The sequence below is a fragment of the Hemiscyllium ocellatum genome, chromosome 8 (assembly GCF_020745735.1).
Source record: "Hemiscyllium ocellatum isolate sHemOce1 chromosome 8, sHemOce1.pat.X.cur, whole genome shotgun sequence".
Taxonomy (NCBI): domain Eukaryota; kingdom Metazoa; phylum Chordata; class Chondrichthyes; order Orectolobiformes; family Hemiscylliidae; genus Hemiscyllium; species Hemiscyllium ocellatum.
Genome location: NC_083408.1, coordinates 109,676,736 through 109,700,636, shown reverse-complemented (window position 1 = coordinate 109,700,636; position 23,901 = coordinate 109,676,736). Strand labels below are relative to the sequence as shown.

Genomic DNA, 23,901 nt, shown 5'->3' with positions numbered 1-23,901 from the left:
AGGATGGAATCTGGCTCTAGAGTTATTGAACACAATGCTGAATCCTAGGGTCCCTAAGTGGAAATGAGATGTTGTTCTTCCAGCTTGTACTGAGGCTTGCTGCTTACCTACTTAATCTGTCCAGACCCTGTTGAGCATATCTGTCAAATTCTCTTCATCTTCCTTTCCAAAGATAACCAAGTAAGTTTGCTTGCTGAGCTGGAAGGGTCATTTCCAGATGTTTCGTCACCTATTAGGTAACATCTTCAGTGGACCTCCAGGCAAAGCACTGCTGATGATTCCTGTTTTTATAAGTTTGGGTTTCTTTGAGTTGATGTCATTTCCTGTTCTTTTCTTTTTCTCAGGGGTTGGTAGACGGGGTCTAACTCGATGTTTGTTGATGAGAGTTTCGGTTGGAATGCCATGCTTCTAGGAATTTTCGTGCGTGCCTCTATTTTGCTTGCCCTAGGATGGGTGTGTTGACCCAGTTGAAGTGGTGTCCTTCCTCATTCGTATGTAAGGATACTAGTGAGAGAGGGTAATGTCGTTTTGTGGCTAGTTGATGTCCGTGTATCCTGGTGGCTAGTCTTCTGCCTGTTTTTCCAATGTAGTGTTTGTTACAGTCCTTGCACAGTATTTTGTAAATGACATTAGGTTTGCTTGTTGTCTGTATAGGGTCTTTCAAGTTCATTATCTGGTGTTTGTGTGTTGGTGGGTTTCTGGGCTACCATGATGCCAAGGGGTCTGAGTCATCTGGCAGTCATTTCTGAGATGTCTTTGATGTAGGGCAGAGTGGCTAGGGCTTCTGGGACATGTTTTGTCTGCTTGTTTGGGTTTGTTGCTGAGAAGTTGGCAGACCTTGATCATAGGGTACCCATTCTTTTTGAATACACGGTATAGGTGATTTTTCTCTGCTTTGCGAAGTTCCTCTGTGCTGCGGTGTGTGTTGGCTCGTTGAAATGTTCTGATGCAGCTTTGTTTATGGATGTTGGGATGGTTGCTTCTGTAGTTCAATATTTGGTACATAAGTGGTGTTTTCCTATAGACACTGGCTTGAAGTTCTCCATTGGCTGTTTGCTCGACTGTGACATCTAGGAATGGCAGTTTGTTGTTTTCCTCCTCTTTTTAATGAATTTTATGCCAGTAAGGGTATTATTGATGGTCTTGAAGGTTTCCTCTAATTTGTTTCGTTTAGTGATGACAAAGGTCATCACCCACCAACACACTAAAACAGCAGCTAATGAACTTGAAAGACCCTATACAAAGAACAAACAAAACTAATGTCATTTACAAAATACCTTGCAAGAACTGTAACAACACTACATTGGGCCACCAGGATACATGAACATCAACTAGCCACAAAAAGACATGACCCACTCTCTCACTAGTATCTTTACATACAGATGAGGAAGGACACCACTTCGACTGGGACAACACATCCATCCTCGGACAAACCAAACAGACACTCACAAGAATGTTGTGGTTCTGTTCGCCGAGCTGGAAGTTTTTGCTGCAAACGTTTCGTTCCCTGGCTAGGGAACATCATCAGTGCTATTGGAGCCTCCTGTGAAGCGCTGCTTTGATGTTTCTTCCGGTATTTATAGTGGTTTGTTCTTGCTGCTTCCGGGTGTCCGTTTCAGCTGTAGTAGTTTGTATGTGGGGTCCAGGTTGATGTGTCTGTTGATGGATCTTCTTGCCGTTTCCGGGTGTCAGTTTCAGCTGTAGTGGTTTGTATATGGGGTCCAGGTCTATGTGTCTGTTAATGGAGTTTGTGGATGAATGCCATGCCTCTAGGAATTCCCTGGCTGTTCTCTGTCTGGCTTGTCCTATGCCAACTTCCACACTCAGACAACAACTCACTAGAACAAAGGACCCAATACCCAGCACGAGCCAAACTAACGTAGTCTACAAAATACCATGCAAGGACTGCACAAAACACTATATAGGACAAACAGGAAGACAGCTAACAATCCGCGTCCACGAACATCAGCTAGCCACAAAACGACACGACCAGCTATCCCTAGTAGCCATACACTCAGACAACCAGGAACATGAATTTGACTGGGAAAACACCACTATCATAGGACAAGCCAGACAGAGAACAGCCAGGGAATTCCTAGAGGCATGGCATTCATCCACAAACTCCATTAACAGACACACAGACCTGGACCCCATATACAAACCACTACAGCTGAAACTGACACCCGGAAACGGCAAGAAGATCCATTAACAGACACATCAACCTGGACCCCACATACAAACTACTACAGCTGAAACTGACACCCGGAAGCGGCAAGAACAAACCACTATAAATACCGGAAGGAACATCAAAGCAGCGCTTCACACGAGGCTCCAATAGCACTGATGATGTTCCCTAGCCAGGGAACGAAACGTTTGCAGCAAAAACTTCCAGCTCGGCGAACAGAACCACAACAACGGACACCCGAGCTACAAATCTTCAACCAGACTTTACTCACGAGAATTCCTAGAAGCATGGCATTCCAACCGGAACTCTATCAACAAACATATCAAATTAGACCCCATCTATGGCACCCTGAGAAAAAGAACAGGAAATGACATCACCAATCCAAAGAAACCCAAACATTTAAATAGAAAGCAGGAACCATCACAGTGCTTCATCCAGAGGCCAGCTGAAGATGTTACCTAGCAGTGTGGTGAAATGTACCTACCAGCTCAGTGAGCAAACCTACTTCCAGAACCTCAACCTGAGCTACAAATCTTCTCAAAACTCGCTATAACTCAGTTTCTCCAATTTAATCCTTACATCAAGTCTCTAATGTCTAGAACTGCTCTAGTAAATCTTTTCTGCATTTTCATAAATACCTTCACGATATGAGTTGCATTCAGCTTGGGTAACCTATTTTGTGGCTTTGTGTGGTCCCCAGAATTACACACATTATTTCCAGTTGTGCGCATCAAGGGGGAAGACAATGGCCTAATGTTATTGCTGCACTGTTAATCCAGCGACACTGGATTATGTTCTGGGCACCCAGGTCCAAATTCAACCACGGCAGATGGTAGATTAAATTCAATAAGAAAATAATCTGGATTTATGGGTGTAATGATGACCAAGAATCCATTGTCAATTGTTGAAAATATCCCATCTGGTTCATTAATTTCCTTTAGGGAAGGAAGCTGCTAACATTACCGCATCTGGTCTACATGTGACTCCAGACTCCAAGCAGTGCAGTTCACTTTTAACCACACTCAGAGGGGCAATAAACGCTGGCCTAGCCAGCAACTCCCTCATCTTGTGAATGAATAAAGAAAAAAGTTGCAGTTGAGGTCAAACCATAGATTTAAGGTTAATTGTGATTTCCATGCTTTTATACACTGCGTTGAGTGTGTGGTGCTGGAAAAGCACAACAGGTCAGGCAGCATCTGAGGAGCTGGAGAATTGAAATTTCGGGCATGAGTCCTTCATCAGGAGTGGGTTTTCCCTGATGAAGGGCTTATGCTTGAAATGTCTATTCTCCTGCTCCTTGGAAGCTGTGTGACCTGCTGCGCCTTTCCAGCACCATACACTCAACTCTGATCTCCAGCACCAGCAGTCCTTACTTTCTCCTCCTTTTTATAGACTCTTCCTCTGTTTATAAAGCACAAGATTCGGTATACTCATGAGCCCTATTCTTGACCACTTATGTCATCAGTGGTTTGAGCACACAAGCCCCAGATATCTGTAAATTTGCATTCACTTTATAGTTTTCTCAGTGTATCACTCAATGCTTTGCACTGTTTCATGAGCCATGTCTGTCCCCTCTAGCCTGTATGTTTGATTGATGGGCTGACAAAGTGGAGGCTTGTGCAATTACAGCAGTTAAAAGACATCGGAATAGTTCGATGAATAGAAAGGGTTTAGAGGGATATGGGCCAAGTACTGGCAAATGGGACTAGATTAATTTAAGCTATCTGATTGGCATGGACGGGTTGGACCGAAGGGTCTGTTTCCATGCTGTATATCTCTGCAAACTTTTAACTGAATGAAGACATTAAAAATTGACCTCTAGTGGATTTCAAGACCAGGGGGTACATTTTAACAGTAAGAGAAGAGATTTGAAAAATAAATAAGCAAAATAAGCAAGAGGGTAGTTTGTGTGTGGAATGAACTTCCTGAGACAGTGGTGGACGTGGGCGCAATTGTAAAGTTGAAAAGACATTTAGACTTTGGTTTGAATATAAATTTGCATGAATAGGAAAGATTTGGAGGATCATGGACCAGGAACAGGCAGGTGGGACTAGTTTAGTTTGGGATTATGTTTGGCATGGACTGGTTGGGCTGAAGGATCTGTTTCCATGCCGTATGATTCCACGACACAAGAACTGAACAGAAACTGTTGTGTAAGGATTGGTGTTAATTTACCTTGGGCAATATGATGTGGAGGTGTTAGTGTTGGACTGGGGTGGACAAAGTTAAAAATCTCACAATAAGTAACAAAGGAGCAGCGCTTTGAGAGCTAGTACTTTCAAATAAACCTGTTGAACTGTAACCTTGTGTTGTGATTTTAACTTTACCTTGGGAAAAGTAGTTTTGCTTGAAGTGTCCAGGCTGCATAATAATTAGCTAATAGAACTGCATTTCTAGAAAATGATACAAAGACAAAGTTCTGGATTTTCAGAGACTGAAGTTTAATGTAAAAACTTCATAGGCATACGCCAAAAACAACTTATGTTGTCAAGTTTTAAAGAAATATTAAGTGGGGGCAATACTGAGTAATTTTAAAAGAAAAGAATGGTGAAGAAGGGAAGAAAGGGTACATACAATATCTGACAAATACAAAGTACTGTTGAAAACATTACAAGTTCTGTAAAGTGTATAGTTGAGTCTCGACATTCTGCAATGGAAGTTCGTTAATCTTCATGTAACAGTTTAATTGGAATATGCATCTGAACTCAAGAATTTAAATATAAGTTGGTGAGAATATTGTTTTGCGGTCTTTTATTGGAAACTAATTTGGGGTTTTTCAGGCAACCTCACAATGTTAGGTATTGAGGGGAGGAGAATTGGGTCGTCTTATTCATTTTGGATTATGTTCATTCTGAAAGCACTAGTTTTCTAATAGTCAGTACACAACCTATTTTGTTTATCTTTTTGAAACTGAATCTCAGATTTTATAGCTTATTGCAATAGGGATGGAATTTGTTTTAAAACAAAACTGCAGATGCTGGAGATCTGAAACAAACAAACAACCACTGGATAAATTCAGCAGATCCAGCAGCATCTGTGAAGAGAAAATCAGTTAAGATATAGAATGCTTCCCAAATTTATCGTTGTCAGGGGCCAAGATCATCTATCATGTTGCCTCTTTTTTTTTTTTGTACAATATTTGACATGAAAGCGTGCTTTCAAACTTGGAAATAGTACTGAAAAGTAGTCCCTCCTCATCCCCTGCATTGTAGCTTTTTTTAAAAAGTTTGACCTTTTTTCCAAAGAGCAGTCCATAACTTGGAGTTCGGAAAATACATTCAGATTTTATAACATGTAGTATGTTGTATTATGCAAACTGCACTGTAGAAAATTACACTTCATAAGTTGAAATTAATGCTGAGTTTAGAAATCCAAGCATCTTTTACATTTTGAACAAATAATACCTCTCATCAATGTATAAAGGCCAAATACGGTGGCTACTGGAAATCTGGGCAGATACAATGCTGGTGAACCTGAACAGGTTTGACTGTCTGCGGAGAGAGAAATAGAGTTAACATTTTGAGTCTGGTGTGGTTTTTTTTTCAGTTCCAAATGCTGCCAGATATGCAGAGTTCCTCTACCATTAGCTGTGCTCATTTGTTTCGATCTTTTGAGGAACTGTCAATTTTTAGAGTCATACAGCATGGAAACAGATCCTTCAGTCCAACTAGTCCACACTGACCATGTTCCCAAACTAAACTAGTCCCACGAGCCTGGGTTTGGCCCATATCACTCCAAACCTTTCCTATCCATGTATTTATTCAAATGTCTTTTAAACATTATAACTTTACCAGCATCCGTCAGTTCCTTGTGCAATTAATTGCACACACAAACCACTCTTTGCATTAAAGTTACCTGAAGTAGTTTTAAAACAGCAACAAATGAACTTGAAAGACCCTATGCAGACAACAAGCAAAACTAATGTAATTTACAAAATACCTTGCAAGAACTAACAGACATTACATTGGACAAACAGGCAGGAAACTAGCCACAAAATGACATGACCCCCTCTTGCTAGTATCCTTACATACAAATGAGGAAGGACACCACTTTGGGACAACACATCCATCCTAGGACAAGCCAAACAGACGTGCACAAGAATTCCTAGATGAATGACATTCCAACCGGAACTCTGTCAGCAAACACATTGATTTGGATCCCATTTACCAGTCCCTGAGAAAAAAACAGGAAATGACCTCACCATAGAAAATGACATCATCAGCCCTGGGAAACTCAAATATGTAAATAGAAAGTGGGCTACACCACCAGTGCTTCATTCAGAGGTTCACTGAAGATGTTACTAGTATGGTGATGGAATGTCTGAAAACGAACTTTCCAGCTCAGCGAGCCAACCTACATCCACCGTATTACCCTTGAACAAACCATTGGTTATCCCTAATCATTCTTTGCCTGTCCAAATGTATGTAAATCCTGTATGTAAGTCGCTTTCAACAACTAACCTATTACTGATGTCAGAGTCACTGGCATATAGTTTTTAGGCTTCTCCAGTCTTCCTTAACTAAAAGCACAACATGGGCCACCCTCCAGTCCTCCAGTACCTCGCTCATGTTTATAGAAGATACAAATATTTCTGCTGGCGGCTTTGCAATTTCTTCCCAAACTTCTCATTTGTCCTGGGAGACACTTGATCAGGTCCTGGAGACTTATCCATCATTTTCTCTTCTGTCATGTGAACTGTTTTCAAAATATCAATATTTAATTCGAGTTCTGTAGCCTCCGTTTTTTCCTCCACGTAAAAACTGATGTGAAATATTCATTTGGTATCTCTCCAATCTCCTAGGGTTCAACACAGAAGACCTCGTTGATCTTTAAGTAACCCTACTCTGTCTTGTTGCTTGTTTGCTATCATTCCATGACACTAGTACATTAAGAGCAATGTACAGCACGGAAACAGACCTTTCGGTCCAACTTGTCTGTGCTGACCAGTTATCCTTAATTAATCTAGTCCCATTTGCTAGCACTTGGCTCATATCCCTCTAAACCCTTCCTATTCATGTACCCATCCGGATGCCTTTTAAATGTTGTAGTTGTACCAGCCGCCTCCACTTCCTCTAGCAGATCTTTCCATACATGCACCACCCTCTGCATGAAAACATTGCCCCTCAGGTGTCTCTTATACCTTTCCCCCTCACTTTAAACCTATGCCCTCTAGTTCTGGTCTCTCTCACCTCAGGGCAAATACCTTCTCTATTTACCTTATCCATGCCCCTCATGATTTTATAAACCTCTAAAAGGTCACCCCTCAGCCTCTGACACTCCAGGGAAAACAGCCCCAGCCTATTTAACTTCTTCCTAAAGCTCAAAACCGCCAACCCTGGCAAATCTTGTAAATCTCTTCTGAGTTCTTTCAAGTTTCACAACATCACTTCTATAGCAGAGAGGCCAGAATTGCAGGCAATATTTCATAAGTGGCCTAAACAATGTCCTGTACAACCGCATGACCTCCCAACTTCTATATTCCATCCACTGATCAAAAAAGGCATGCGTACCAAATGCCGCCATCACTATCTTATCTAGGTCAATGTGGACTTGTTGGGTCGAAGGGCCTGTTTCCATACTGTAGGGAATCTAATCTAATGGGATTCCACTCTAGATTTAGGGTGGCATGGCAGTGGTTAGCGCTGCTGCCTCAGCGCCAGGGACCCGGATTCAATTCCTGCCTTAGGCAACTGTCTGGATGGAGTTTGTGCATTCTCCCAGTGTCTGCATGGGTTTCCTCTGGGTGCTCCGGTTTCCTCCCACAGTCCAAAGATGTGCAGGTTAGGTGAATTGGCCATGCTAAATTGCCCATAGTGTTAGGTGAAGGGGTAGATATAGGGGAATGGGTCTGGGTGGGTTGCTCTTCGGAGAGTCGGCTGGGCCAAAGTGCCTGTTTTCACACTTAGTAATCTAGTAGCTGTGACCCCACTTTCAAGGAACTGTGAACCTGCACTCCAAGATCTCCTTGTTTAGTAACACTCGTAGGACCTTACCGTTAAGTATATAATTCCTCCCCATATTTACTTCTCCAAAATGCAGCACCTCACATTTGTCTAAATTAAACTCCATCTCCCACTCCTTGACCCGCTGGCCCATCTGATCAAGATCCCGTTGTACTGAGGTAATCTTTGCTAACCGCAGCACTTCCAATGTTGATGTCATCTGCAAACGTACTTCCTTTGTTCACATCTAAATCATTTGTATAAATGACAAAAAGTGGACTCGGCACCAATACTTGTAGAACACCACTGGTCACAGGCCTCCAAACTGAAAAACAACCCTCCACCACACGCTCTCATTCTACCTTTGAGCCAGTTCTGTATCCAAATAGTGAGTTCTCCCTGTACTCCATGAGACCTAACCTTGTGAACCAGTCTCCCATGGGAAACCTTGTCAAACGCCTTACTGAAGTACATATAGATCATGTCTACCACTCTGCCCTCATCAATCCTCTTTGTTACTTCAAAAAATTCAATCAAGTTTGTGAGACATGATTTCCCAAAAGCCATGTTGGCTATCCCTAATTAGTCCTTGCCTTTCCAAATACATGTACATCCTGTCCCTCAGGATTCCCTCCATTAATTTGCCTCCCACTGACGTCAGGCTCACTGGTCTATAGTTCCCTGGCTTGTACTTAGCACCTTTCTTAAACAGTGGCACCACATTAGCCTACCCCCAATCTTCAAGCACCTCACCTATGATATCGATGATACAAATATCTCAGCAAGAGGCCCAGCAATCACTTCTCTAGCTTCCCATGAGTTCTAGGGTACATCTGATCAGGTCCTGGGGATTTATCCACTTCTGTGTTTCAAGACATCCAGCACTACTTTCTATGTAATATGGACATTTTTTGAGATGTCACCATCTATTTCCCAACATTCTATATCTTTGACGTTTTTTTCACGTAAACTCTAATGCTAAATGCTCGTTTAGTATCTTTCCCAATCTCCTGCAGCTCCGCACAAAGGCCGCCTTACTGATCTTTGAGGGGCCCTATTTTCTCCTTAGGTAACCTCTTGTCCTTAATGTATTTGTAAAAACCCTTTGGATTCTCCTTAACACTCTTTGCCAAAGCTATCTCATGTCCTGTTTTTGCCCTCCTGATTTCCTTAAGTATAATCCTACAGCCTTTGTACTCTTCTAAGGATTCACTTGATTTCTTCTGTCTGTACCTGACATATATGCTTCCTTCTTTTTCTTAACCAGACCCTTGGTTTTAGATTAGATTACTTAGTGTGGAAACGGGCCCTTCGGCCCAACAAGTCCATACCGACCCGCTGAAGCGCAACCCACCCATACCCCTACATTTACCCCTACCTAACACTATGGGCAATTTTTTTAGCATGGCCAATTCACCTGACCGTCTTTGTGACTGTGGGAGGAAACCGGAGCACCCGGAGGAAACTCGCGCAGACACGGGGAGAACGTGCAAAGTCCACACAGTCGCCTGAGGCGGGAATTGAACCCGGGTCTCTGGCGCTATGAGGCAGCAGTGCTAACCACTGTGCCACCATGCCGCCCACCGTGCCGTTTCTCTAGTCATCCAGCATTCAGTACGCCTACCAGCCTTTCCTTTCACCCTGACAGGAATATACTGTTGCTGGACTCTACTTATCTCATTTCTCATTTTCCAGCTGTCCCTTTCCCTGTGAACATTGATCCATTTCAGCTTTTGAAAGTTCTTGCATAATACTGTCAAAATTGCAATTCCTGTAAGTTAGAACTTCAACTTTTAGATCTGGTCTATCCTTTTCCATCACTATTTTAAAACTAATAGAATTATGGTCACTGGCCCCAAAGTGCTCCCTCACTGACACCTCAGTCACCTGCCCTGTCTTATTTCCCAAGAGTAGATCAGGTTTTGTATCTTCTCTCATAGGTACATCCACATACTGAGTCAGAAAATTTTCTTGTACACCCTCAACAAATTCCTCACCATCTAAATTAAAAATCTCTCAACACCAGGTTATAGTCCAACATGTTTAATTGGAAGCACACTAGCTTTCGGAGCGTTGCTCCTTCTTCAGGTGGAGTGGTGCTCCGAAAGCTAGTGTACTTCCAATTAAACCTGTTGGACTATAACCTGGTGTTGTGATTTTTAACTTCGTATACCCCAGTCCAACACCGGCATCTCCAAATCAAGGCTCATCATCTAAATCCTTAACACTATGGCAGTCCCACTCTAAGTTTGGAAAGTTAAAATCATCTACCATAACCACCCTATTATTCTTTAGAGAGGACTGAAAGCTCCTTACAAATTTGTTTCTCAATTTCCCTCTGACTATTGGGGGATCTATAATACAATCCCAATCAGGTGATAATTCCTTTCTTATTTCTCAGTTCCACCCAAATAATTTCCCTGGATGTATTTCCGTGAATATCCTCCCTCTGTATAGCTGTAATGCTATCTCTTATCAAAAATACCACTCCTTCCTCTCTTGCCTCCCTTTCGGCAGCATTTGTATCCTGGAACATTTAAGCTGCCAGTACTGTCCATCCCTGAGCCATATTCCTGTAATTGCCATGATATTATAATCTCATTTCCTTACCATGTGCTGAGTTCATCTGCCTTTGCTGTTAGGCCCCTTGCATTGAAATAAATGCAGTTTAATTTATCACTTGTTCTCTGCTTTGTCCCTAACTGCCCTGACTGTATGGCTCGCTCCTTTTTCCAACTGTACCAGTTGCCGATTTATCTCTTTCCCCCCTGACATCCCTGCATCCCATCTCCCTCTCCCCTTCTTCCCCATCTCCCCCCTTACTAGTTTTAAATCTTCCCGAGCAGTTCTTGCAGATCTCCCTGCCAGTATATTAGTCCCCTTCCAATTTGGGTGCAATCCGTCCGTCCTTGTACAGGTCACTTCTACCCCAGAAGAGATTTCAATGATCCCATGTTGGTTGGAGGTCCTGAATAAAGAAGACGTCTTTCACCTGTACATAAAAATATTGGCATATTGGTATCCAAATTTGGTCCCCATGGCTATTCAGTGTGTCTGGATGAAGAACTGGTTGTCAAAGGTGAAAATGTTGTAGTGGAGGATTAAAGTGGATGAGTTGTAGGATGGGGCTTGGCGGTTGGCAGTTGGAGTTGAGTACTGAGGCTGTTGCTGCGATTCCATCATTGTGGGGCATGCTGGTGTAGAGTGCTGAAACTTCCATTGTGATGTGGAATGTTCCTGGTTCGACTGATCCATGGGTGCTGGGTTTCTGTAAGAAATCTGTAATGTTGCGACAGAGGCTGGGGGATGACCCCGTACAATGGGTTTCAAGATGTCTTCAACGTAGCCAGAGAGGTTCTTACAGACTCGTACACTCATGCAGACCCTCTCTCATACACTTCCACCCTCTCTGACCTATACCCCTTTACACTCTCTTACAGGCTCTCATAACCACACCCCTCTGCACGTGTGCACAGTACGCCCACATGCACATTTAAGTTTGTGGGGTGAATTTTTACCTGCAGAATTACATTTTACTTGGCTCAGTTTGACCATTGTGGCACAGACAGTCTGACAGGGCAGCTCACACCTTTTAAATGCATTATCTGGGCTGACATGACACAGATTGTTTAAGTTCACTTGAGAATGTAACTTTTAAATGTTGTGCGATTTACATATGAAAGAACTGAAACCAGCATGTCCATTCTAAAAGACTTAACAAACAGGAATTTCCTGAAGAAGGGCTCATGCCCGAAACGTCGATTCTCCTCTTTGGATGCTGCCTGACCTGCGCTTTTCCAGCAACACATTTTCAGCTCTGATTTAACAAACAATCCAGGTCTTTTTCAATACATAATTTCAATACATAATCACACTGTAAGCTTTTGCTATAAATTCTGTCTTATGATCTTACACTCCACAACCACCTGATGATGGAGCAGCACTCTGAAAGCTAGTGCTTCCAAATAAATCTTTTGGACTATAACTTGGTGTTGTGATTTTTAATGTTATCTGGCATTGTTGTGATGAATCAAATTTTCTATTAGCCTTAACATAGACAAGACTGCATGCAGAATCCCAGTGTTGTGTAATTCTTAAGTTTTTTTTCGCACACAAGTTTCATCATCAATATTGTCTCCTTACCATCCTCCTCAGACTACCCCTCTCAGCTTCACTCACCCATTCCTATGTTACTTCATCTTTTGTTTTACTGATCCTTGCCTATTGCTCTGTCTTGCTAATTCTGCACTTTTATTTCCTCTCTGGTTTAACCCCTGGACTGATCCATTCCAGCAAAGTATTCCACTTCGATTATTGCTTCTGTGCTGTCTGCCTTGAGTACTCCAACTCCCTTTTCAGTCTCTTGTCAAAGCCTGTCTTCAGTAATTCAAGGTCTCTCTCTTATATCCTGCTTCTTAATGCTCTAACTGGTGGTCACTATTCTTAACAATGCGAATATAAAGATAAATTTTATGCTTTCAGTCTGTAGTGTTCAAATTTTTCTGCCTGTCTTTCTCATTATTCTATCCTCCTCATTGTTTCCCAACTGTGAGAAGCGCTGCAAGAAATTCTATAACATGTCACTCTATCCGAAGGATTTCTACAGCAGGTGCTGCAGTATTATGTTTTGCTCTAAGGCCATAAGTTTCTGCCCAAAAATGTATACATTTACTGTGCAATAATACAGTCCCACTTAAGTCTTTCAAGCTGTGAAATTAGAACCTGCCATCTGCCAGGTTTAAATTGATTTTGTTTTTGAAGGTTGAAGTTCAAATTGTCAGTGCAGTAAAGGTGAATATATATCTTTTGTATCTTATGTTGATGCTAAATTGAACAGTACATTTCTTTTTTTGTTCTTAAATTGTGAATTCATTTTGATAGATTGGAATACTTATTTGACTGTACAGGAAGATTCTTCACACCCATTCTGTAACTTTAGTTTTATATATACAAAATACCTCATTGTAATTTTTTTTCTTCATATAAAACCAACATTTCTGGTGCATTAAATCTGTCAGTACTGCTTTTCTTTCATTATAAGATTTGACACTTAAAGTTGGGTTAAAAAAAAACTTATCCTAAATTTAATGTGACTTATTCAAAATTTGCCTGACAGTAAGCCTGGATGGATGGATTGTTGAAGATCAAAGGAACGCTTGGAATTGTTTTACTGAGAAAAAGGTAGTAGGTATTTAGGCTGGAGACAATAACTGCAGTCGGAGTCTTCCAAGGTCAGAGAAATGCTGTGGACATCTGGTTGTGAGCAGTTGTACCGCTTACTGTCTATTTCTAAGATGAAAGGGAGTTGGGATCAAGGAGAACCACTTGTCGTTTCTAGTTGAATGTGCACTTAATGTGTTTTCACATAATTTCATTTTCGTAGAATCCTCACCAGTGAGGAACCGGGCCATTCAGCCCAACAAGTCCACGCTGATGCACCAAAGAGCATTCCACCCAGACTCTACTCTTCTCCCCCCCCTCGCCCCCCCCCCCCACCAAGCTCTGTATTTCCCATGGCTAATCCACCTAACCTTACATTATCCCTGGGAACTATGGGCAATTTAGCATAGCCAATTTGCCTAACCTGCACACTTTTGGACTTGAGAGGAAATTGGAGCATCCAGAGGAAATCAATGCAGAAACGGGAAGAATGTGCCAATTCCACAGTCACTCAAAGCTGGAATTGAAGCTAAATTCCTGGTGCTGTGAGGCAGCAGTGCTAGCCACTGAACCACTGTCTCACATTGTGGGGGATGAGGAAACAGGAAGTTAAGTTTACAGATTTCGCTACAAATCAATGAATTTAACATCTGGACAGAAGTTGTCTTTCCGTTCAAAAATGGCTTCTTGAATTTGAGCTACCACCGCTAGATGCAGAAGCAAGATGGTCGCTAGTCAAAGTAGTGTTTTTTTTGGTCTTCTCTGACATGCAGGAGATTTATTTTGGCATGGCTAGGGAAAAAGAATCCTTTTAAAACACACTTTATGTCTGAGGGTGGATTTAAGAAACTCTTTGTAAACTGGAAAATGCCTAGAGACATACTCTAGTTCTTGTTCAGTTATAGAACATAGAACAATACTGCACTTGAAGAGGTCCTTCAGCCCACCATGTCTGCACTAACCATGGATGACATTTCTAAACTAATTCCACCTGCCTGCACATGGTTTATACGCCTCTATTCACTGCCCATTCTTGTATGTGTCTAAAATGCCACAAACGCTGCTGTCATATATCTGCTGCAAATCTTGCCTGGCAGTGCATTCAGGCACCTACCACCCATGTGTGAAAATGTTGCCTTGCACATCTCCTTTAAATCTTTCTTCCTTTTCACTTTAACATGTGCATGCTAGTAATTGGCATTTCCACCCTGGGGAAAAGGGCTGACTATCCATCCTAGGCATGCCTCTCAATGTTATGTACTTCTATCAGGTTGCTCCTCATTCTCTGATGTTCTAACAAAAGCAATCAATGTTTGTCCAACCTCTGCTTACAGCTAATTTATTCCAATCCAGACAACATCCTGATAAACCTCTTCTTTTGCACCCTTTCCAAAGCCTCGACATCCTATAGTGTGGCAACCACAATGGCACATAATACTCAATGTGATCCTACTGAAGTTTTAAATGGAGTTGCAAGACTCCACTGAAAGCAGACAGTGGCTGTGGGCCATTTACTGTGCAGTCTGCAGAGAACAAGAGAAATACGAAATGTTCCTCCTTTTAATGGACAAAATTTAACATACAAAGAAAATAGTGTTTAACCAACAATGTTTATCATCATTTGTTATAGTGGAGATTCTGTTTTTTGTGAACTGTTGAATGATAAGTTTAATTTCTTGTCAAAAGCTGTTGATTTCCATATGGTGCACATTAAGGACACTACAGAGATTGGAAATGTAGTTTTTAAAAAAAATGCTGAAAAGCTGTTGGGTCTGGCAGCCTCTGGAGACATTCTGAGCATGGGATGTGGAGAACAACAAAATGTCTTTGACAGGGTAGAAGACAGGAGAGTTTCTTTGATAAGAGTTCCTCATACAGGGCTAAAGGGAATGGTGATGGGAGCAAGAAAGGAAATAAAACATGCAGCTACAATGGATGCGATGCTAGTATTGAGCTTTACTGGAATAGTGCAGGAGGCTGATGACCAGTGTGTCTGCATGAGAGCAGGGTGGAGAATTAAAATTACAGGCTACCAGCAGCTCAGGATTATGCAAGCTGAATGAATGGTGTTCTATAAAATACTTACCCAATCAAGATTGGTTGCTTTTCTCTTCTTTCCCACCAGCCCTGTGCAGAGGAGACCACACTCAGAGCAGTAAACATGGGAGATTAAATTGAACGACATGGATATCATTGTTTAACCTGGGGCAGTTGTGTGAGGCCTTAGTGCGTGGAGGAAAGAGCAGGTGTTACACCTTCTGCCTTGGCATTGGAAAAGAACTGTGAAGGCTGTTGGGGTGATTAGAGAGTGGACCTGGGCATATGGAACAAATAATTCCTTTTGGAATGCTGAAAGGAGTGTAGAATATGTTTGCAGGTGATGGAAGATGATCCATTGAATGCAAATGTTAGTGGGTAACAGATGTGACCAGGACAGATGAACCGGGATCATGAAATGGTATCCTGTAGTGAGAGAGAGCAGACAAGGTAGCTATGAGAATTAGTGAATTTATAATGAATGTTCTTAGCCTAATATCAAATGGAAACTGAAGTTGAGTAAGTGAAGGAGAGTGTTGCAGATGGACCAAGGAGAGGTAGTTTGGTCACGCTAAGTTGCCCATAATGTCCAGGGATGTGCCTGCTTGGTGGATAAGCCATTCGAAAGACTTTCACAGAAAGTAATACTGTACAATGTTGGTCCAAGGAGTTTCTGGAACTGCTTGGAATCAGTGCATTAGTCTGTATTCACCTACTCAGTGAAAAACCAGTATACCACCACTGGTACAGACTTCATTAGCAAATGTGTGCAGGACTGCATGCCAAAGAAGTCTATTCGAGCGTTCCTGAACCGGGAAATCTATCACCACCTAAAGACCAGGCGGGCAGCATTCAATTCAGATGACCCCGACTTGTATAGAAAATCCAGGTATGACCTCTGCCAACCCATCAAAGATGCTAAGAGGCAGTACTGGACCAGGTTAGAGGCTCAAACCAATCATAGGTATGAAGGCCTAAACAAAACTGGATATGAAATGACGCAGAACAAGGGACAAAAATATATCCCTCCCTGATGTGCTCAAGGCTTTTTATGCTTGTTTTAAGCAGAATGCCAGTGGTGAGGTGTCGCCTCCCTCAACAGTCGCAGATGCACTTGTTCCCTCCGTCACCGCTGCAGATGTCAGATCGGCCTTCCTGAGAGTCCAACTAAGGAAGGCAGCGGGTCATCTTCAACCTCTTCTTTCCTACAAGTCAAAGGCCCGATCTGCTTCAAGACCACCATCTTCCCGGTATCCAAGAAAGCGAATGCAACATGCCTTAATGACTACTGGTCAGTGGCTCTGATCTCCAGAAGAGAGGCTGGTCAAGACCCACATCAACTGGAGCCTTCTAGCCTGCCTTGATCTCCTGTAATTTGCTAACCGAAGTAACAGCTGCACAGGGGGTGTCATTTCCCTAGCCCTTAAAATACCTGGACAATAAGGGCACCTATGTCTGACTCCTGCTTATTGACTACAGCTCTGCCTTCAACAACATTAATCCCCTTCAGACTGAGCTCAAACCTTGGCTTCATCCTGTGCAACTGGATCCTCTGCTTCATAGCCCACAGACCGCAATCAGTGAAAATAGATAGCTGAACACTGGAGCCCCCACACTAATGCATTATTAGCCCCTTACTGTATTCGCTGTACTCAACAGTGTCGCCAAATACTGAATGAATACCATCTACAAGATTGACACCACTTTGGTTGGACAGATATCAAATTGCGATTATTCAGAATACAGAAAGAGCGCTTAGTTTGTGGTACAATGATAACCTCTATCTCAATACTTGAAAAACAAAAGAACTGATCATGGACTTCAGAAAGCAGAGAGGAGACCCTGCTCCATCTACATCAGTGAAGCTGGGTTTGAGAGGGTTAAGAGCTTTGAGTTCTTAGCGTGATGATAACTGGCAATCTGTCCTGCACTTCCCATGTAGATGCACGTCCTGTGTAGATGCGATGGTCAAGAAGGCTTCCTCTTCCTCAGGCCATTTAAGAAATTTGGCACGTCTATAAGGACCTTCACCAACTTTTACAGATGCATCATAGAAAGCATACTATCTGGGTGCATAATTGCCTGGAACGGCAGCTGCTCTGCCCAGGATTGTAAGAAGCTACAGAGGGTTGTGTACACAGCCCAGACCATTACGGAAGTTGACCTTCAATCCATGGACTCCATTTACACTTGTTATGCAGAAAGGTTGCCAACATCATCAAAGATCCTTCCTTTCCAGGTAACACTCTCCTACAACCTCTTCCATCCGGCAGAAGATACAAAGCTTGAACATGTACCAACAGGTTCAAGAACAGATTCCTCCCTACTGTTATTAGTCTGACAAATGGAGACTCTACTGCACCTCCTGTGCAATATAATCTGTGCGCACCACTGTAAGCACCCTATGCTTTGTATGATCTGCCTGTACTGCTTACAAATCAAGCTTTTCACTGTACTTAAGTGCATGTGACTGCAATAAATAAAATGAAATGTAGAGTTACAGTCATAGGCTAGGTGGGTGGGTTGGAGGGGGAAACATTTTGGAGAACTGGTGTGCACTCCGTGGCAGAAATGAGTACTGCAGATGCTGGAGGTCAGAGTCAAGATTAGAGTGGTGCTGGAAAAGCACAGCAGGTCAGGCAGCATCTGGAAGAGCAGGAAAATCCATGTTTCAGGCAAAAGCCCTTCATCAGGAATGACCCAGATGAAGGACTTTTGCAAGAAACGTTGATTTTCCTGCTCCTGGGATGCTGCATGACCTGCTGTGCTTTTCCAGCACCACTCTAATCTTGACTCATGCACTCCATGGGCCAAATGGCCTGCTTCCACATTTAGAGATTATATGTGACTTGGAAGTAAAGTTGAAGATATCCAGTTTGGGGCAAAGCAGAAAATGGTACTGATGTAGTAATCAGTTTACACGAAAGAGTTGTTGAAGGGGCCTGAGAAGGATCAGAACAAGGAATATTACATATTTTCCACAAAAATACGGACATAGCTAAGACCTGTAAAAACTTCTTATTTGAAAGAAATAAGATAATAAGGTGGAGGAAGGTGAATGGTAACTGGTTTGAACTCTGTTCAAGGGAAAAGTGAAGACCCCCTCAGATTGTCTTGGTGGAGACTAGAGATGTAGAGAGATTGGTGAAGAAATGGCTAGGACCAGGAAATTGGAAACTTAAAAGTGGAGGTCATCAGAAGTGTCATAGATCTTGTTAGGGAGTGATTCTGAAAAGGAAGGAAAATTTATGTCAAAATTGGAAGGACTGGCTTTGTGTGTGGGAAATCATGTCATCCCAACCAGATTGCTGCAAAAAACAACAACAATGATAAACAGCAGTAGCTGTTACCTGAACACTTCAAGAATGCATTTGACAAGGTTCCACATGGGATCTGGGGGAGGTAGCTAATTGGATACAAAATTGGCTGGAAGGTGGTGATAGAGTTTGCTTTTTGCACTGGAGGTCTGTGACCAGTGTGTGCCATAAGAATCAGTGCTGGGTGCACTGCTCATTCATTATATAAATGATTTGGACATGAATATAGGAGGCATGATTAATAAGTTTGCAGTGGGCAGTGATGAAGATTCTCGGAGTATAATAGGACCTTGATTTGGATGGGCCGGGGGCCAAGGAGTGGCAGATGGAGTTTAATTTAGATAGATGAGATGTTGCATTTTGGTAAGGCAGGACTTGTACAGTTAATGGTAGGACCCTGGGGAGTGTTGATGAACAAAGAGACCTAGGGGTTCAGGTGTATAGTTCCTTACAAGTAGAATTGCAGGTAGACAGAGTGAAGAAGGCATTTGGCATGCTTGCCTTCATTAGTCATGATGTTCAGTGCTGATGTTGGACTGGGATCGACCAGGTCAGAAGTCGTACGACACCAGGTTATAGTCCAACAGGATTATTTAAAATCACAAGCTTTTGAAACGCTGCCCCTTTGTCAGGTGAAGTGACATTCATTTGACGAAGGGTTACACTTCGAAAGCTTGTGATTTCAAATAAATCTGTTGGACTATAACCTGGTGTTGTGACTTCTGACCTTCATTGGTCATAACATTGAGTGTAGGAGTTTAGATGTTATGGGCCTGTACAGGACATCAGTGAGATCACTTTTGAAATGTGGCATACAATTTTGGTGACCCTGCTATAGGAAGGATGTCAGAGCAGAAAAGACTTTCAAGGGTCATGCTGGAACTGGATGGTTGAGTTATAGGGAGAGGCTGAATAGGCTGGGACTTTATTCCCTGGAGTGTCAGAGGCTGAGGGGTGACATTAGAGAGGTTTATAAAATCATAAGGGTATGGATAGGGTGAATAACCAAAGTCTTTTTCCTGTGGTAGGGGAATTCAAAACTAGAGGGCAGAGGTTTAAGGTGAGAAGGGAAAGATATAAAAAAAGACCTGAGGAGTAATTTTTTTTTCATGCAGTGGATGGTGCATTTATGGAATGAGCTGCCGGATGAAGTAGTGGAGGTAGATACAATTATAACACTTTAAAAGGCATCTGGATGGATATGAATAAGAAAGGTTTAGAGGGACATTGGCTAAATGCTGGCAAATAGGATTCTGTCACGTTGGGATGCCTGGTCTGTGCATGAGTTGGACTGATGAATCTGCTTTTGTGTTGTATCACTTTCAGTTCACAGGTAGTAACAGCTGAAACAATAGGTCTACTAGACCAGTACTGTTCGTGGATCTTGGGAAGAAGGTAGACGTTAGCGATATGGGATAAAAACAGAAATTGCTGGAAAATCCCAGGTCTAGCAGCATCTATGGACAGAAATCAAAGTAAATATTTCCAGTCAAGTGACCCTTCAGAACTGATGGTTGCTAGGAAGATGTTAGTTTTCATTCAGAAGATAGGGTGAGGGGAGGGGGTAAGAGTAAACGATAGCGCCCAAACAGAGGAGAAAGTTGGATTTACAAAGGAATGGATAATGGTCAGCCTAGGAAAATGAAAAACTGCTCATGGGGACTATTAGTGGCTTGCAATGGGATTAGTGGGATTAAGCTGCTAGGTGGTAGGAAGCTGTAAAGGAGAGATTATTGGAGTAGATAAAAGTCAATGACTGTTCTAGAAGCAAGAGCTTGATTTTCTGTGGTGACATCATAGTCCAGGGGAATGCAAGACTAAGTATTGGAGAGTTAACTCTTCTGCTCTTGTAAAGTAGAAGTAAGTTGACCAACATTTAGAGCACTGGCCCTTGTCATTTAGATTTATTTAAGATTTGTCACTTTTACCTAGGTGGACTGAAAAGTGTATAATGGAATACCACAAGTTCAGAGAGAGAGGATTCTAAACTCTGTGATTTCAACCCTGCATTGGTCTGCTTTCCTCCTCTTAAAACCAACTTATTTGAACAAGCCTTTGATCATCTGATCAAAGATTGCCATATGTGGTTTGGTATCATGGTTTCTTTTAAAATGGTCTTCTGAAGAATCTTGGGATTCAGTGCTATACAAATGCAAATGGAAAACTGTTTTCCCATCGACAATGAGGCAAACTGTTCAAATTATTCATGCAGCATAATTTTATCAATGTTTGTTAGACTTGTAATTTTCTTTATATTAATATCCTCTATTTGGTGAAACGGTCTGAAATGAGCACTATAGTTGATGGTGTGATTAACTTCTCCATCTCACCAATTTAATTATTGATGACTTAGTTTTGGAGGAATGGGACCTGCATCATTAATTATGGTGAAGCTGAATAGCACCAACCTTAAATGTGGTTATTGCATAGTGGGAATATTTCTTTCTTTTTCTTCCCCACTTCCCATTTTTTTTTCCTTCACCACACACTTCCATCCCCATCCTCACTGCAAACTATTCCACTTCTTCATAATAACTGCGTCTGACCTGTCAAATTGAGGACCTTTCCAATATTACCAATTTGTGTTTTAGCTGCAAAAAGCCAATCCCCCTTTCCTACCAAGCTTGTCTTTGAGTAATTGTAGGTAGAAGCTGTAGAATTTAACAGACAGTGAGAACAATAGCAATTCAGTATCACTATTAAAGTAATTGATTCTAAATGTTCTAATTCGAAGGTCTTATCTCATTGTCCCATAGTTCAATGAATTGTGTAGAGGAGAGCTGACATTCTTGTGATTCCTGATGAAGGGCTTATGCTCGAAACGTCGAATTCTCTATTCCTGAGATGCTGCCTGGCCTGCTGTGCTTTGACCAGCAACACATTTGCAGCTGTAGCTCGCAGGGAACAGAACTTCAGATACTTGTATTTACAGATGTTTGCTAATCAACTTTTTCGGAAATGCTGTTACATCCCTCTTGAGCAGGTAGAATTTGAATATAGTTCTTGCTGGCTCAGAGGTAGGGTTACTACTACTACACCATAAGAGTCCCACTCTTCTTTCTGTCAGCTCCCTGATTGGACCAAGTTGATAGAATGAGTTCCCTGCAGCTATGAGGTTCACCTGGCTGATCTTGCATGATACAAGCAATACCAGATGTGTGTGGCAATCCTACAACCAGCAGATTAGATCAAAGTTCTACAGCCTTCCCACATTTGTTGAATAATGATGATGTGCAATTCAACAGCTACAGAATGTGGTTGGACAGATGGCTCCATCCTTAAGAACATCTTAGTGTTTTAAAAAAAAATCTCCAGTTCTTTGTCTATTTTGGTTTGCGGTCTCATATTTGTCTGTATGGTACTGAGTATCCATGGGTCCAAGTTGTCGTGATTGTAACAAGGTCGGCCAGGTGAACTTTGTAGAATGGGTTCCCTGCAGCTATTAACTTGATCCAATCAGGGAGCCATGGCTGACAGATAAAGAGGAGTGGGGCCCTTTGTCACTGCTTGTCACTGGCCAGTTGGGTGTTCCTTTTCTTCCTGGTGTCCCTACCTCTGAGCTAGCAAGATCTATCTGCTCGAGAGGTGTGTAATAGCATCTCTGAAAAGGTTGATTAGAAAACATCTGTAAATAGGAGTCTCTGAAATTCTGTTCCCTGAGAGCTGCGCGGAGGATGCCAGACCAGTGTCAAGTACTATACACATGTAAATAAAGACCATGGGACTTTGTGATGGAATAGTGACCTCTGGAGTTATTTCACAAGTCATTTATGTCAATACAAAACAAATAGTTCCAACTGGGTCAACACTCAGTACTTTCACTTACCATGCAAAATTTGTTTTCAAAGGCCATTTTCCGTCCAAGCCGAGGCTTTACTGTGATTCTCAGCAGCTTACGCTTAATGTGCTGATGGTTTAAATGCATTTTTTGTTTCTCTGTTTAGGGTGTATAGGATTTAAAACGGATTTTTTTCACTCAATGTGGCAATTTATAAAACAGTGAATCTGGTCAGATATCTGTTTCCATCTGTGATTTAGTAATTTTCATTGGATATAGTGTGATGAATTCGAAGTTTTATCTGTCAAAAATTTCAATAGGTCAGTCTGCAGCATCTAATAGTTGGAGTAGATGGTCACCTTTATTGGCTACTGATGAGGTAGCACAAATTTTTCCTTCAGTTATGTAGCACTTTGCGAAGGTTGAAATTGTCACCACTAATGTCTAGGTGTTGCAACAATGATTAAAGTTTAAAAGTAATTCATTGGAATTTTGATGCCATTGGCTCGGCCATCATTTCTTACCCTTTCCTGCTTGCCATTGGGAAGATTGTGATGAGCTGCCATCTTGAGTAGTCAATGTGGTATGGATACTCCGATAGTGACTTTCAGGAGAGTTGTTGCAGTGCATCATGTAGATGGTGTACACTGCCATCAAAATGTATCAGTGATGGAAGGGCTGAACTTTACCACAAAAAAAGTTTCTTATTAAGAAATCAGCCTAATGATCCTTCTATGAACACATATTTCAGTGCAACTTTATCCTCCTGAAGTAAGAACAAAACTGTATGCAATACTGTGGATGCAGTCTCTCCAATGTCTTGTAAGTTTGCAGCAATACTTCTTTCTTTTGTCCTCTTCCATTAAGGGCCAGCAGTAGAAGTATGGGAAATTTGGGGACTTCGAGATATTGAGAAATTGAGAGATCTATTCTAGCTGAAAAATTCCAGTTAGTTTGATATTTGCTGCATGTTAATTATTGGCAGACTGTCCCCAGTGATGATTTGGAAGATTTATTGATCATTTTACTTTAAGAAATTATTTTCCAAGTCTCAGTTTCCGTGCTCAATTGTTTGCTCTGTTTTACTAGATTGTTATGGTGACTTTTTAAATAACTTGCTCATTTAGTTTTGGGAAAATGCCCTTTAAATGTGAAAAGTACACTATAAATTCATCCTTTGTTTTACACATTTTTCTGATGCATAGAGTACAAAATATCCAGCTTCCACACTGCAAGGCTCGATAACAGCTATTGTGAATTTTTTTTTATTTACTAAAAAGTTCCGGCTATAGCCTGTTATATCTTGTGTAGCAGAAGTGCTAGCCAGGACAAGAGTTGGTTTGGGGCTTATTTGCATGAGTGCTGACGCCTTGAGTATGCATGCAATTCAAAACCAAAGACTGACCATCCACATGTCCGTAATTCATCCCCAGCCATCTGTTGTTGTGTACAAAATATATACAAAATGCTTTTTCATTCTTG

The 23,901-nt window shown here is 41.8% G+C and overlaps 1 protein-coding gene across 4 annotated transcripts in view; it reads left to right on the top strand.

Moving 5' to 3' along the window:
• Positions 1 to 23,901, top strand: part of foxn3 (forkhead box N3) — a 459,373-nt gene that overhangs the window by 5,058 nt on the left and 430,414 nt on the right. The window lies entirely within an intron of this gene.